This window comes from Sipha flava, unplaced genomic scaffold, assembly GCF_003268045.1.
Source record: "Sipha flava isolate LNK unplaced genomic scaffold, YSA_version1 75_pilon_pilon, whole genome shotgun sequence".
NCBI lineage: Eukaryota > Metazoa > Arthropoda > Insecta > Hemiptera > Aphididae > Sipha > Sipha flava.
Genome location: NW_020273615.1, coordinates 345853 through 360438, shown reverse-complemented (window position 1 = coordinate 360438; position 14586 = coordinate 345853).

Below are 14586 nucleotides of genomic sequence, written 5' to 3'. Positions count from 1 at the left end.
GTTGTTTTCATGTAGTTAACTCAACTTCGAAAAGATAGTCTACTAAATCGTGTATTATTGGCAGATGTCTTCTTTAAATTAATATTCTTTTCAAAAAACAATACATAAAATCCGAAAATAAATAATATTATCATCCATCATTAAAAGTAAGATAAATTATCAATAATATAATGACAAATTCACTAGTAAAACTCTTATGAAGTAATTCATTTATGCCCGTGTTTGTTTATAATTTTACGTCACTGAAAACTTCAGTATCTTTTTTATACAAAACACAAATGTATTTATTAAAAATATATTTCAACAAAAATAAACTCAATACTTTTAAAATTAAAATAGTCGAAAATCTTATATAGGCAACAATGAAAAAGCATTATGCGAGAATGCTCATATTGTGATCACATTTATGATTATTTTTTTTCCTAAAACTATACTCCATATACATTTACATTATGTTTTCCGATTTACAATGTAATGACGGTGAAATAACAATGACAGATAAAATTTATCAGTATATTTATCTTTATATTATATTTAATATAATTTAAAATGATCATCAATTGCTATTTTAATTTAGATTTATATATTACTAGATAGTTAAAGAACATTTTTATGAATTTTTCAAACAAAGTATGAAATCATAAAAACTGTGACGTTTATTTTTCTCAAACATTTTCATTTTTAATTTATACGAAAAATATAAATTTCGTAATTTATGCTGAAGTTTTATAAATATAACTTCTACAAATAATACTAAAGTAAATTAACACTATATTACAGGTTCAAAAAAATAAATATATTTGCTTCTGAACTTGAAAATATTTGTGTACATTGAAAGTAATTCATTTTCCTGGTATTTATGAAATATTCAAAACTGTTGTCACAGTGATTCATAAAAATGCGTCTTATTAGATGCTCTTTTTTTTTTTTTAGATTTTTTTCAACGTCGCGATGGGAATTTTTGTCAAGAATGTTTGAAATATAATGTAAAAAATATCCTACTCATATAATAATAAAGTTATAATTAATAATTACATGAAATATGAAGCATTTTTTGTCAACACTCATATTTAGATTAAAAATCAAAATTTTAGTAAACAAGGCTTTTCTCATGGATATAATATTCTTACAACCTACTAGCTGAATTACCGATCGTTACCCGAACAAATAATTGTGATTATTCAACTCCTTTAGGATGTATCTTGCTGTGGAAGCAATGATTTTTAAAATGTAATTCATCCAAAATAACGTTTAAAATAAAGCATTATCTAAAACTTCAAAAATAAAATAATTATCTACATGTAACAGAACGCATTTGTAGTAAAGCGGCCCTTTTCAGGGCCACAAATAACAACGTTATGACGAGGTGAAACGGCATGAAGGCAACCAAATACAACAGAAGAATAATGCTGTTTTACATCGTCTACGAGAGAGATAGAAAACCAACGAATGAGAATGGAGTGTCGATGTTCGATTAGGTATAAATACTGGTCACTTTTCCGAGCATTGCCATTCCATTCTTCTATCCACATGTATCAAAATCTTAAAATATCAAGATAGGAAGAATAGAAGCATCCAACGGCGATTACGATGATTGCAGAAATCACGGCGAGAACGATAACGACGACCACAATGAAAATCACGTCGACGACTGCACGGTGGTTGCAGCAATCGCGGCGGTGTAAATATCAACGAATACGACAACCACAAATCCTGCTCCAGCGGCATGTACACGCGGGGCTCCGCGATTCGTGGATCTATTCGTCGAAACTAAAAAAGACCCTTTGCAGGGCCAATACTCGTGAAACCTTTCCGGCGCCCTTGTTTGAGCGGTTAGGTTAGGTTCATAGGTCGGTAACGCTCGCTTGCTTAAGCCTGCTCTCGACTGTGCACCCAGCTCTCCCAGTCGCGCCTGCATAGGCCCGATACCGCCCGCTTGTTCAAGCTAACCGCACGGCCCGGAATATCGCCTTATTACATTAAATAATTTGTATAATTTTTGTTAATGTTAAATAAATAACATAATAATTATTCCCGTGTATAAGGATCCGGGTGTCGCTTAGGTTAAGTATATTCAATTTATTTCTTCGAGACCTTACATGTCTATTGTGTTTATTAAGACGTAACAATACTTAATCAAAAATATTAATTAATTACAAATAAAAATAAATTTATATGAAAGTTTATAAACTATAAATTAATGAATAATATAAAAAAAAAAAATACTCATAGTTTAACATGCAGTCGTTTGTTCCGATTTCTGGAATATTACACTCATATATTTTGCCGTAGTTTATGATTTTAAGTAGGATTGCTTTGATACGATGTTGCTGCGATTGTGTGCACTTCTGAATGACTTTTTGATAAATAGCTCTGTTAATTTTGATATGATTCTTTTTGAATTTTTGCACTGCCATTGTATTACATTTGAAAATAGTTTATTTGTACTTTTTTGCAGCTAGTTTTGTTTAATTTTTCTTACTCTACCTGTTAACCAAGCACAGCGTTGTTTTTTATTTTTTACTGATGGTACTGTATTATAATATTGTGAAACACTAATATTTTAAACAAGTAACAACGTACATAAAAATTACTATTAATTATATTATATTCACAGTTTTCTTTAAAGAAGAAAGGTTTCTGTACAGAATCTTACATATAGATTTTGGTTGTAAAAATTGATAAATCATTCTCACTGCAACCGATTCGCTAATACCTACATGGACTGAATGAATTGGTATAGTAAATAGACATAGTCTGTAGAAGATAGGAAGTTGTTGCCATTCGCATTGTAATAGCCACATTCGAAAAAGTTGTATTTAGTATATCTTGGCACCTTTCATAGTCATTAAATAAATTTAATGAATCTTTCCGCTCAACTGGTGACCACATATTATTTTAATAGTATTTCACTGCAGTGTTTTCGCATCTTATGTGTATTATTACTAAGGTTTTAATGATCTAAAAATTACTTAAAAAAAAAAAATGAATCTAAAGGAACTTAAAAATTATCCAAAAAATGCTCAAAAAATAGAAAATGACCTTAACATATTGTAAAAACTGTATATTAAATATTAATTATTAATTGCTTTTTCGTATAGAATTATTTTGATTATAAATATTTATGAAAAAATTAGAAAAAACATGTAAATGAAGAATTATGATGATTTTAATACCAGGTAGTGCTGTCGAATGGAGTTGAGATGATCTGATCGAAAACATAGTGGCAGAAATGTATAGTGATCGAAATATATTTATATATATAAATATATATATATATATAATAGGCGCACAGGCACCCATTAATTTATTACTCATTAGTTATTATCAGGAAAGTTATAACAATATCTTATCGTCTTCCCTGGCTCGTTGCTAAGAAATAATATATAATAGAAAATAAAATAATATTATATACAGTCGACTCTCAATAATTCAAACCTTTGATAATTTGAAATTAAATGTTGGGAAAACTTGCAACTAACACGTGACATTTCAAAGTATCATCAGTTCAACGCTCGAAAATTCTATGTATATTCAGCAAATTTATTTTATCTTTATTCTTATAATATTTTTGTTAATAATTTACTGTTCAATCGTCACTAATCATAATTATCTCTTCGATAGCCGTCAGCCGAATGTAATTTTATTTAAGTTTCGTTTGGTCAGTTGTAAAGTTTTTGTGATGAGAAGGTTAAATTCAAAAAAAACTTTTGAAAAAATGAAACTAAATTCAATGAAGTAGAAAATCATAACAGATTTCTTCAAAAAATAATAATTTTTTATAATAATAATTTAATTACATAGTATAATTATTTAAAGGTTGTTAAAATTAACATTTTAAAAACAATAAATAACTAATACTACCTAATTTGCCAAAATAATTAATAATTATGTACAATAATAAAAAACAAAATTTTTCTCTTAACTCAGTAATTTGAATTTTATTTTTTTGCTCTAGTTTTTTCGAACTATTCAACAATTCGAACTCTCAGTACTTGAAATTTTTCAATAATTCAGTATTGAATACTATAAAAAAAAGTATTTAATAAACATTCGAAATACTTAATAAATATTCCGAATACTATCCAAGTCTAATAAAAATAAAATGAAAGATAAAAGTAAAAAAACGTTGGTGGGTAAGACAACTACTACAACGCCGAAAAACTTATAGTGGTGAGCGTTTCATTTTGGATTTACATGCAAATGATTTGTTTAATAATTTTACAAGAATGTCAAGTGCCGATTTTGACCAAACTTCAAGAAGGAGACGATTTTAAATATCAACCCCACTACCAAGTGTATATTACAAATAATAAATAGTAAATAAACAGTTATTTATATGAAATCATTTTGTTTCTCACAAAATGTGTGCCATAATGTTCGAATAAGTAGCGAACAATTTTGTTTGAGACATTGAAAAACAAAATTGTTTGGGAACACGTCTATATCAACCAAACATTCAACAAACATTTTTGTTGGATATTTTGGATGTTTAACGGACGTTTGCAAATTGTTTGTTAGGTGTGGACACGGCTTTAGGTATTCTAATAAATTATAACCTGGATCAACTAAGAGTATTTGTTACACTTTTTTTTAAGAGTATATTATGGGATTGTTCTTTAGTTTTAATTTTTTTGATACTACGTCAATATTCATATTACAATATACCAACTTAAAATTAAAAATTAATACATTTATTTAAACCAATGTACATTGTTCAGTGTATTAATTGTATTATTATTATTATTATTATTATTTGTATTATTTATCGATAACCACTTGTCAGTATCACACTACACTTAATACTGTTAGATAAACAGTATTTAATACTTTTACATAATACTTTAAGATAAACCTACATACGGCCAACATCCATAAAAATATGTGATAGAGTAATCAAAAATCTAATGATTCACTTAACCCTTTCAGTCCCGAATTATTTTTTTTATGAAAAAAAATTTTTTTTTGTGTTTGTTGGATCATTTAAAGTATTTGTTATGTATATTAAAAATTTTTTGAATCTTGGACTTTTGGTTAATAAATTATAGTCATGGCATTGTACGAGGCCACTAAGCGTTAAGGTAGTCAACATTTTGTCGTTTATTTTGGTACAAATCTACAGTTTTATGTATTATTAACTAAATAATTAACAAAATAATTAATAAGTAAAACAATAACAAGTTAGTTTAACAAATGTATCAAATAAACTAAATTAAAATTAAAGAAATAAAAATTTAAATACTAGAAGTATTATACTATTGTGTGATAATCATGATAACGGTATTTCGAAATTCGAATATTTTGATACCACAAACGCCCAATGGCCTTCCCGGAGGCCAAACAATAAACACATGTTGTGCACCGTTTGGCGGTTCAAAGTACATTTCGACTATTTGTCGTTAATTTTAAATATGTTATCATGGAGATTACAAAAAATCAGATTTTTTATAACGACATTTGTGCGAATAATCAACAATATTCAAACTGATAACAATGAAATTCAAAGTTTATAAAAAGATTTTTTTAAGTATGATTAAGTCTTATAAAAACAATTTAAACATGAGTTTTTACATTTTCAAATTGTTCTACACAACATTTTACCTATTATTCGCCAATAGATACGTTACTACCGTTTATAAATTATTTTATATCAATGTATGTACTTCATGGCCTTGTGGAAGGCCAATGGGACTGAAAGGGTTAACTTCGATCAAAAAATGTATTCGGTCACAAAATATTTCGACCATATTAATATAGTATTTAATATAGTATTCTACCATTAGTTTTTCGACTGTAAAATGAATCAACCGTATGTTCTTTCGATCATATTTTATCGATCATTAAACCATCGACCGAATGCCTCGCACCGTGTTGAATGTTCAAAATTTTCCGAAAATAATGAAAACAAGAAATAAAATTCTTCGACATCAAAATCATTATTTCGATCTAATTGATCGCGTTTGCCCACTTCGCCCATCGAGACTAGCCGCTCGGACTGAAAATTAAATGCTCGCGGTGGCGTCGTTGGCGTATCCCGTCCTTCGTCTTCCGGCGAATAGTCGGCGGCGGCCAAAGATCCGCATGAACTGTTCTACATAGTGGCGCAACCAGGATTTTTTTAATGGGGGGAGTCCAAAAATATAATTATTTTAAAGTAGCTAGCAAATTTAATTATTATTTTATAGTTTGATTAACGTAAATATTTTAATTATAATATAAAACTGAATGATAATTAAATGTATTATATAAAAAAAAAAAAAAAAAAGGTAATAGGTATTTACAAGACTATAAATTGAAATCTAAGCAATGTTTTGCATAGCTTAAAAGTTTTATTATTTCTTCAGGAATTACACTAACTTCGTAGTAGACATTGAGAATAACTCAAATCCATTGAGTCTTCTTTCTGATGTGGAATTTCTCAAATCAATCTTTGAACTAAATATTTAATTTTGCCGAACATTATCATTTTAGAAAGATATGATATTCCGTCCGGATATTCAATCCGGACCCGGGGACCCCCTCCTGGTTGTGCCAAGGTTCTACACGTTTGAAGTCGGATGGCGGCGAGTGAGTGGAAGGGGTGGTCGCACTTTGTATTGTCTCGCCCCGCACACGTATCACACGTGACGTGCGTATAATGTAGTCGTTTCACGCGAACCGAGTCAACCGCGTAACGTTCGTCGCGAATACGAACACGCGCGCGACGACCAATCGCATACCAGCACCGCTGATTAGACCATTGAAAATTCGCCCGCGCAACCTATTGCATTCCGTATACAAGTACATTATTACCTGCGACGGTCCACGTCCTTCAATAAGTCACTCCTGCAACGCGTTCACAAACACGCACGCACACGGTTCTGTCTCCGCAGACTTACGTTTTCCGAATTCAAAATCGTTAAGTTTACTGTTAGATGTTTGTGTGTGTGTTTTTTTTTTTTTTTTAGTTGGGCTTTTGTGAGTTTTTGAAGTCGATGTTTTAAAATTGGATGTGATTATTTTGATTGTTTTATTTTCTGTCATGGAAAACCATTCTTCACGTAAGCGACCTTAACGTTTTGTGTATGATGAATTATTAAAAAGTTCGTATTTATTGCACGAATGGGATTTCTGTGTACTAATACAATTTGAATATACAGTTAGCGGAATTATAATTTCCGAAACGACATAAATCATTTTTGGTTATTCAATATTTTATAACAGTTATATGAAATAAACTCATTCGTCGTGAAGCTCTATTAGTTATTCAAATACAACAATCGGAATTAAAATAAATCAAACTAATTTAATCATAATATCATGTTATAATGGATAATAAATAAATAAAGAAACTTGGTACTAATTTGCTGAAAAATTTAGCACTTATAAACAGTGCAAATCCAAACAGTTAAGAGCAGTAGGAATAATTAGTGAGTTACAGCCAGGATACAATAGATATAATACGGGTGAATATTAATATTTTATGATTCGAACATTATGTTAGACACTAGTAGAATTAATTAATTCTTATTTAAATAAGAAATAAAATGTAAAATTGTTTTATACAAATTATTTTAGAACTAATTAAAAAATATATTTATATAAAACTCTAGCACGGTAAAAATATAAAAATTTAAAAAAAATACCTACAGTACGAGGAAGGGCTAATAAGTAATGCCTCTAAAGGTGTAACTTAAAAACTGTTATAGGTATATAAAATAATGAATTAAAAACACATTTACTCGTTTACTCGTATATTAATTTAATTATCTTTATTTACATACTATTATTTTCTGATATAACTAAGATGATACATTTTTTCCAACGCTTTATTAGTTAAGAAATGCCATTCAAATAAAATTCATCAGATTTAACTTTATCGTCAGAATTCAATTGTGTACCCATGAAATATTCTTTAAGCTTAAGAAAGAAAAAAAAATCGCTGTTTTATTTTATTTCTTCTGTCAGCATTCTGGACATCTACTTCGCGCAAATTTTCCAATTTTAAAGTCCAAAGAGAATGTGTTGAAATCGTTCTTTAAATATTTTTAACGCTATTGCTCTTTCTGATTGTTTAATCCTTCGATTTTTCTTGACTAAATCATCGACTTTTGTTTATAGGCCTAACGGTCACAGGCCTTCCATTTTGATCTTGATCGGCAATTATAGCGTTCCCGACTACATATCATTTAACCCGTAATACTCAACGATTAACAAAACATACATCGAGAGTTTTGTTTCCATAAACTACAAGCAAATGCCTATACATTTCAACTAGATCCTCATTTTTCTGCAACAATAAATTCAATAATAGAACATCTGAAGGGGCCGTCATTACGTAAATAATAAAATAATAGTATTACACTATGGAGTCTTCGCACACACTAAACTAACGACATAAATTATTAAATGCACAAGAAATGATTATGTTATAATGTAATTCTAAAAATAGTTTTGACATAAGAGATGTAACTAACTAACCTGTCCTCGTATATTATGATAATAATTGTATAAATTTAATACACAAATCACATGCTTATTTTAATTGTATATAATAACGTATACATTCGTTTATGAACTCTATTAACTTGATATAATTATAATAAAACATAAATCCAATAAATAATTTGGATCTATAACTAGATAACATTCAAAATATCATAACTAGTAAACTATGAATGAAAGTATCAAAATTTATACAGCCATAGACAGAAATAAAAATATGTTTAATACAGTCAATAGGTATGGTAACGATTGAAATTATACTTTAAAAAATAACGACAATAATATAATACTATTTCAAATGTCAAACAAATTGATTAACAAAAAAAAATTTAAATTGTAACTATAATTGATTAATAATTATGTATAGAAAATTACTGTCATGGCACATTCAGTACTTAAGACATTTTAAAATCAAAATTAAAACATTTAATCCATCAAATAATAAAATCTAAAATAATTGACTATATTTGAAGCAATCTAGTCGCACCTGTTTTCCCAAAAAATAAAATATAAATTTACATTGTAAATAGTAGTTAAGTGAAAATAAACCAACCAACGAATAAGAAACGAATATCCTATATTAAAGTCAAGAGATATTTTTTTAAGTTTCGACAGATTACTATTTTATTCTACCTCAGATATAATTGCGCAATATTATTTTAATAGCTCTTCAAGAAAAGATAAAAGAAAACAAGTTTGAAAACGAACTTTGTTCATTGGACTTTTATAAATATCCATAACAATTTAAGATTTTACAGACATGATTTGTCAACGAGTATGAATTACTTATTCAATAATATGTAATTATTTATTTAGAAATATGATACTATGTTAGACGATAGTTAATATATTTGGATAAATGTTGATGATGTTTTAATGTGGTAAGAAGAAATATTTATACGGTTTTAAGAAACAAGTTTAAAAAAACTTACAATGTAATAAATATATGTATTTGAAATCAAAAAGAAAACTACGCGAGTATAATAATCATTGACTACAGAATCATAACTTATATATATATATATATAACACAATATATAATATAACACAACTTGTGTACAAAATTAAACGTAGTAGTCACAACACACTGCGTAAAAAACGACTAAACCAAATAGTCCTTGTACTATAAAACAAAAGTATTTACTTTCGATGCATATACACGTCATTGTGAATTCTTTGTCTTTCAAAAAAAGTTTAGAATGTTATTAAAAACTAAAATTGTATACACAATATTATTCATGGTGGTGGATTCCACCACCTGAACAATCTGATTACGTCGCGGAAAAAAAAATATGTTTGCTCGTATCGCAAGTGAAATATTACATTGAACTTTCGCAGAATATAATCATATAGCATTAAAACATGTTTACCTGGTTGAAATATATAAAATGTTCGATCTTCGAACGCAGCATAAATTTGATAATCAAGCTATGATTGTGATGTTAAAACATTTAAAACTGTTGTAATGTCGGAAAAAATGCGAAATAAATTTAACGGTATCCGTGTTGCGTTGAAAAAAAAGGTTCTTAAGAAACATACAAACTTGAGGTATTAACAGTAACGCGCGACATTATATACGTATAATGGCAACACGCACATGATTTGAATGTATGAATTAATACTTATGCAGCGGATTTTTTTTTTTTTTTTTAATTGCTCCCGCTGATGTACGCATAGGAGAGATATGATAGAAAAGTTTCCAAATTAAATTATTAGAACGATGATATAATGTTCTTAATGTAACGTAGGACAGTGCAATACCGTAAGCGTAGGAATTGGTTTAAACACCAAATATACGTCACAGTAACAAAGAGCAGAGCGTAGCGAATACAAATGCGTACGTATATATTTGCAGATGATTTTTTTCTTTTTTTTTTTTTTAACGAAACAGGTCAACGGAGCGAACGAGCCGAACCGTTAAATGTGACCGGGATACGTGCAACGCGTGGTGGAGCCATCGGCGCCAGCAACTCGGTCGGAACATTCGACCAAAGACGACCGGGTAAGTCGTGATGAAAAAAAAAATGCACGCGTTATAGATTTAGATTAAGATAAATGTTGTGCGCGATCATTTTCGGTTCGCCGTTTTCCGAACGGAACGCAGAGCAACAGTAAAGGCGGTGTGCTACACGATGTGCCGAACGTTGAATCCAGTGTCATGTTGGACTGATGGACGCATACTTTCATCCGGTGTACATTCGTGTGCGAATATATGTATACACACACTTAAAAGCTTAATTTAACTTCAAAAATAAAGTAGAAAAATAAAAATCGTATCATAAACCAACATTTTTTTTTTAAATCCCTTAACTTGTATGCATTTTTACACTATACAATTTATTGATATTACCGATATTGATTAAAAACGAGAAAATACTTATAATTTACTGAATAAAAAGAAAACAACACTTTAGAATTCATGACACGATCACGACTCCAATTCAAGACTAGATACAGGACAACACATGTCACATCGGGAAATAGGTATGTACCAAATGCTAGTTGCAACTTGCTTCAAACGTTGGATACTCCTTTGAAAACATCAACGATGCGGTCAACTATGCCAACGTTTGAGGGTGTCAAACGCATCGCACAGCTTAAAGTTGAGGGTACAACTCCGTCAAAGACCCCAAACACCAGGCCGCGGCCGTAACTCAGGTGCTCGCGTCCCCCAAGTCAATCAATCTTCAATTCACCACGACCGGGTGGTTGTCTCCAGGACCGTGGAGAGAGAAACCCGGGGGGGGGGTATATCTTAGGGTATATGTAAATTTTTTTTGCAGTGTTCATTAAATTCTTATCATGAATTTAATTTAATTTTTAATAATTTGTAGTCCCTAATTTCCGGACCCGGGAAAAGGATCATCTCTTTCTCCCTCCCCTTTTCTAAACAGGCCTAGCCGTTTCTCCCGGCGACGACGGTCAGAACGTGATCGTGAAACCCCCCGGAACGATAGAAGCATTCGCATCGCGGACGATTATGATGCACCCTTCGCTGATAGTTTGAAGTTACACGAGTGGACCGATGTGGGTGTGAGGGACAACGACGATTCTTCTAACGGCCTTCCGTTACACATAATAGCTTATATTTGCATGTGTGTATGCTATTGAATCGTATCCATCTGTTGTACCGTTGTAATGCACGGAAAGATTTATTAAAAACTTTTTCGTTTTGCGATCGCAGTGTCTGTGTAAAAAATACAAAAAAAAATAAGAATAAAAACAACACTATCGTAATAAACTTAAGTGTTTCTCGTACAAGTTGTGTACTATTTCTTTATACGTCGTCTATTACTTGTTTATTCTACAACACCACTTAGTAGATGCAGAAATATTTTTATGATATTTCTATGCACGATTTTGAAAATCTACTGTTTATTATTTTCAATCACCCGAGGACGGGTTGAGTAACTTAAATACTAACATCATTATTTAACTAACTATTTAATTCTCAATTAACTTTCCTTTTTTTTTCTTTTTTCACTAAAAGAAACTTAAAAATATAATTTATTTGTGTGTATGTATAAATAAAAACTATATCGAAATATTTCTATTAAAAGTAGGTACTCGATTTACGAATTCAAATTATTTTGTCCATTTTTTGCGGCTCACGAAATAAACTAAATTACTGAACAGTTTATGCTATGATACCTAATTGGTAATCAACAATTTAAGAGATTTTGAAACGAAATTCGTAGAAATATGACGGTTTCGGGTAGAAAGTATAATAATGTAATATTCGTATTCTGTTCATTTGATGTTTGAACTATTCTGAGCACTAAATAAGAACAAATGAGAGAAAAAAACCAGTTAGATATCACGATTCTGACTCAGAAAGTGATTTTTAATTATAAACATATTTTCAAGTTCAGTTAATTTCTTCTTTGGCCATAACGATATTGAATTACTATATAATGCGTTTCTAAGCATATTTATCGTGTCATGGGGTATATATAAATAATTCATAATTTTTATTGAAATTCCTCATATAACTTAACCATAAAATCGATAACTATTCTTCTCAAAACACGTTAATTCGGAACGATACTGGACCAGATTTGGCTGTGTAGGGGGTACAAAATCTATGTGTAGTATTCTCTAATAACTGTACATAACCGCTATTGACGGCTTCGCATCATGTAGTTTCATTACTTAGTAAAATACCCTGGTGTTGTATCGTACTTATAGTAACTGACGTCGAAGTGGACCTCGCCGAGAAATCGCCCAGGCTAAAAGGAACGCAGAAATTTACGGATTCGTCAGCCGTGTATGCTAATGAGAGGGTGGTTCTTCATTTGATGGTGACCGATATTAGTGTGGAACAAATGGTTACCTCATCACCCGTGGGGGTAGATCTTAGTTCGAGAAGTGAGCGAAGTGCAGCTGTTCTTTGCATCCGTGAACCCGGCGGTATAGAGTACTTTTATTCGGATGACTTATGCGAGGGTAGTTCTGCGCGTATTAAAAAAAAAAAAAAAAACAACGACCAAGCTCAAGTACGTTTCGTACACGATATCTTATATATCTTAATAACAATATGCGTATGGTTTATAACAGTGGTGGCCAAACTTTTTTTTCCTCGGGCCATAAAAAACAACTTTTTTTTATCGCGGGCCATAAAAAAATGCATTCTAAATTTTTTTTTACGTAAATGCAAAATATTACAGTTATACAAATAAGTGCTGTAATATAGAAGACTTTCGCGGGCCAGATATTAAATGATGGCGGGCCGGAGTTGGCCCGCGGGCCGTAGTTTGGCCACCACTGGTTTATAACATCAACAACACACGATGTATGCAGTGTGGGAAGGTGACACTTGTCATTTGCTGTAAAAAATTTGTTTCGTAACAAATACCATTCACACGGTTTACTAAACACCGTAACAACCGCATATGAACCTGTTGCCACTCTACGTGCTTCAGGCGTGCGTAGTGTTACGCATGTTCAAAACACATTTATTTTTCATATTTCCGTGCTCCGCTGCGATACGTCTAAATGCGACGATGGAAAATGAGTTCAGCCGTACGAGTCGGTGACGATCGTTAGAAAACCAATCGGTCCGAACCATTACTTGACAAGAGTACGTGTCGCAGTACTATTACGGTCGGCGCTGCAAACGTTCATCCTTCGTCGAAATGCTAAACGCGATGGCGCGCGCGCGACTATCGATCCTTATACGCTTTCAAATTCTTTTTTCGACTCAACTCATTGTCCCTATTGCTCCGAGAGTTATAACGGAGCTCTAAATACATGTGTAACGTGTAATACGTGTCTATCCTAAATAAAATCGTATTACCTCATCTAAATTCTGTACAAATAACATTTTATTAAAACTTCAAACTCGCAAAATTACTACTCGTAGTTTTATCATTGTAAAAACAGATATAGTAGGGTCTCGATAATCCGAACACAGGCTAATCCGAAATACGCGGTAATCCGAACGAGCTTGATAAATATCGCATCGCTATATTAATACATATGTATGTGTACAATAATAATAGTAAATATATATTTTAAGTAATACGGTTCATATTATGTAATAAATATTATCTGTACATATACACTTACATAATTATAATAATTTTTTGTATACATTGTCTTTATAAATTACGAGTTTTTACACGATTAATATAGATAAAAACAAATTTCATAATTTAAATTACAATAAAATTGATGATTTTATTAAGCCATAGATAATCCGAACAAATCGGTAATCCGACGACCCCTTTCCCCGATTTCGTTTGAATTATCGGGATCTTACTGTACATATATTTTGTACTTCGCATGACACCTGTAATAATATCCCTAGGTAGTTATAACGAATCCGTGACGTCGATAATGTGCTATCGTTCTTAGAATGACACTAACGATAAGGAGTTCCGGCGCAGACTTCGAAAGGAATGCATCAGAGAACATTCAGCATGCTTGTCTTTTTTTTTTTTTTGTGGTTTTTCTTTCTCGTTGCGGTATTTAAACGGCAAATATTGAAACGTGTGAAAATATTATTTGTTTGCTCGTTGCATTTACAGAGCAGCATCCGGTTTTTTGAACGCTAGAGCAGAAAATATCAGAACAGGTCACATCATCGAATTAATACGACAA